This window comes from Loxodonta africana, chromosome 12 (genome assembly GCF_030014295.1).
Source record: "Loxodonta africana isolate mLoxAfr1 chromosome 12, mLoxAfr1.hap2, whole genome shotgun sequence".
NCBI classification, from domain to species: Eukaryota; Metazoa; Chordata; class Mammalia; order Proboscidea; family Elephantidae; genus Loxodonta; species Loxodonta africana.
Window position 1 is genome coordinate 11,665,256 of NC_087353.1, and position 3,945 is coordinate 11,669,200.

Sequence of the window (3,945 nt, forward strand, 5' to 3'; positions counted from 1 at the left end):
GGGGAGATTAAAAAACAAACAAAACACACAGTCACCACCCAGTCTATTCTAACTCATAGCAACCCCTATATGTGTCAGAGTAGAACTGCACTCCATAGAATTTTCATGACTGTGACCTTTCAGAAGCTGATTGCCAGACTTTTCTTCTGTGGCATCTCTGGGTGGGTTCGAGCAGTCAGCCTTTTGGTTAGCAGTTGAGCGCTTAACCATTTGTGCCATAGAAGGACTCCTGGGGAAGGAGATAGGACCATAGTTACGGTAATAATATCTTCCTGGCTCAGCCCAAAGCTTCAGAACTCTTGGAGTCCAAGGCTTGGAAGTTTCTCTTCCAGCACCTTGGAATACCCGAGTACCTCAAATATGTTCACACAAACCCGCTGTCCCTGGCTGTGTCAGGCTCTTCGGTCCCAGTATGCTGTCCACAGTGAGGTCTTGGGCTCCTGCTTGAGGCTGTGTGTCTGGAAGCTTGGGGCAGCAGGTGCCATATGAAATGAGACCACAGCTCTAGAAAGGTATATGCCAGCACCTGCTAATGGTCCCACAGTAAGTTGAAGGCAGTGTCATGATTAGATTTTATGTCTCTTGGCTCCTGTTATAGAATTTCTCCCACCAGCCCTCCCTGAGTCATTTGTATGACATAAACCCAAACATTCCAGAAAGAAATTTTAAAATGTCAGCAGCATCCCCCAAACAAGGTGACCTTTCATTAACGACTGTTGGTGCACACCAATGAAATCCTCTATTTCTGGGAAATGACGCTGAACGAGTAAATGGAAAACTGTTCTAGTTTAACTGGGAAGCTTACTGAAATAGCTCCATAGAAAAAGGCGAGGTTAAAAGTCAGAGGAGCGTGGATAAAACCCTGGCTCTGTCCCATCCGGCTGGGTGAGACTGGACACCGCGGCGTCTCTTCCCAAGCCTCCAGGGCATCCGACCATCCGGTTAATAGCTTCCACCTCTCTTCAAAGGGTTATTGTGAGGAACAGAGTGAAATAGTGGAGCTGACAGAGCTTCGTGAACCATCAAGCATCATCCAAAAATCACTCTCTTTAATCTACATTTCAGACACCTGCCAGTGTGGACTTTCTGAAGCGTGGATCTTATTTCACAGCCTTGCTTAGCCACCAAGGCTGCCTTCTTATTGCCTAAGGGCAACCTCTTAACTGACCTCAAGTCCCTTGCCAGTCGCACCTAAACCCACCATGTGGCTCCCTCCTTTTTCCCCACATTCTCCCCAGCCCCCACTCAAACACCAGTAGGAAACCCCCGCTCCTTATTCCTTAATCATCAGTATTCCCACAGACTTCCTAGTCTTCACAAATGCTGTTCCCATGCCCACCCCATTCCTTCTCTGCCAGGCAGACTCTCAGACAACCCTCTGAAACCTCCTCCAGATTTCCAGGAACCTCGGCCACTGCCACCTTCATGTCCCCTGGGCACTCCCTCCTTGGCTCTCTGGGGCTGAGTCTCCCCACTCATGATACAGCATGCCCAAGGTGTATCAATAAGCGGCCCTGGTGGCACAGTGGTTAAAGCTCAGCTGCTAACCAACAGGTCAGCAGTTCGAATCCACCAGGTGCTCCCTGGAAACCCTAAGGGGCAGTTCTATTCTGTCCTATAGGGTCAGTATGAGTCGGAAATGACTGGAAGGCAATGGGTTTGTTTCGTTTTTTGTTCCTTTTTTTTTTAGTTTTGGTCTCAACAAATCACGCACTCTCCCCTCCTCTTAGCAGGCTGACCTGCCAACATTTTCACTTCCTACTTGTTTTTCACTTTCATCCTCGAAACTTATTTACCACAGCACATTAAAAGATGGATAGCACATGCCCAGTGACATTTCCCTGATTCCACTTAAAAATACCCGCCCTCTGAGGCCGGATCAGAAGGGCCTCCTTTCTAACAAGGCCTGCCTCCCACTGCACACTAGAAAATGCAGCCCTCAAACCACTGCACGGCCTGACCCCGGTGCCTTTTCACATGCATGTCCCTCTATGCAGTGTCTCTGGCCTCAGACTTCCTGGCTCACCCTGAGTAATTTTCCCTAATAGCCATTATGGCTCCCAGCATGCCTTGGGGCCTGTTAGCTGTCTCATACTCAAGGCAAACGCAGAGTGCATTAGCCTCAGCAATTGCTGGGCCCAGCTTACCGGAATATCGGAGTTTATGGTCTCTGTCTGAATCATCTGTTTGATGTAATTCCCCAACTGAGTCATTTTTCATTATAAATTCCTCTTTAAGTCCTCAGATTTCCAAGCTTGGCGTCCTCACGGCACCTCTCCGAGGCAGCTGTGCTAATGCTGAGGCAATGTCTCTCACCTTTGGGGGTTCTGTCTTCGTCTTGCATGACAAATTAGCACAGTGGCTCTAAAACAGGTGGAAGTGGCTACAGGCTAAAGGTCCTGCTCTGCTGCCAGATCACATCCCTTGGACGTACCCTGACGTCAGGGCTGCAAGCGCTGCTGTGAGCTCTGTGCCAGCCTGACTCACAACACTGTCACCTCAGTTTACGTCACGGAGTCCGTGGAAATGATAGCCACAGGTGTCCAGAGCCTGAAGGCAAGAAGTGGGGACTAGGAGGGAGAACAAGAAACACTTTTCGGACACCCTGGGTTGTAATTCTTCTTCCCCATTCTCAAAGATGAGACTCACTTCACAGTCCAGGCCACATTCTATGCCCCCTTCTCTCATTTGGCAACATGATTAAGTAGGAATATGACTCATTTAAGTTTAGCTTTCAAAAGGTATACATACAACCCCTGCTCTAGGTCTTCGAACAAATAACTTTTCAGTGTCTTTTTTAAGAAGACAGCCTAGCACAGTAGAATCAGGTAGACCTGTTTTGTTCATTACAGGCAGTCCCCAGGTTATGAATGAGATCCGTTCCTAACTGTGTCGTTAAGTATTTGTAGGTAAGTCAAAACAGGTACATACTATTCTTATTTAGCCTTACTTTAGTGCAAGAAAAGGCTCAGAGTCTTTTCAATGATTTAAAAGCTGTATGTGCAACACATACAGGTGATTGTGATGAAGAATTTCTTACAAGTAGGGGCTGGCTCAATCATTTCAAAGTGAAGGCAAATTTACATAACATTAAAGACCAAGTAGGGGTTGTCCATAAGTTAAACGTTCGTAACATGGGGACTTGCTGTACCGTATATCCAGCATTACCTGGCACATAGTAGGTGTTGAGTAAATGTTGAACAGGAAAAGTCTTAGTACAGATCCAAGGTAAGCCATTAACCAAACCAAAAAACCCAAACCCATTGCTGTCAAGTTGATTCCAACTCACAGTGACCCTTTAGGACAGAGTAGAATTGCCCCATATGGTTTCCAAGGACTGGCTGCTAGATTCAAATGGCCCACACTTCGCTTAGCAGACACTTATCCACTGTACCTCTAGGGCCCCACTGAGCACATCAAAAAACCAAAAACCAAACCTGTTGCCATCTAGTTCATTCCAACTCATAGCAACCCTATACAGAGTAAAACTACCTCATAGAGTTTCCAAGAAGCACCTGGTGGATTTGAACTGTCGACCTTTATATTAGCAGACATAACTCTTAACCATTACGCCACTAGGGTTTCCCCATTGAGCACATAAAAAAAATTAAATGCTAATTGTTATCATTATTAGGTACCCTGCTGTGTCTGTCATTTGGAAGGTAAACAAGAATAAAACACAGTCTCTGTTGTCAGGGGATTTCCAGGGTGGAAAATGCAGGAAGAAGGGTGTCCCTAGCAACACGACATGCATGAGCCAAGGCATGAAAATGTGAAGCAACATGATGTACTGGTGATTGTCAGGGATTCTGGACTCCGCCAATAGCTAGCAATTCCTCTACATGAGGGTCAGTCACATGTAAAAAGCGAGCTAAAGCAAAGAGCAGGAAAAAGTGCAGCAGGGCCAGGGCTGCAGAGACCAGTGCCCAGCATAGGGTGCTCAAC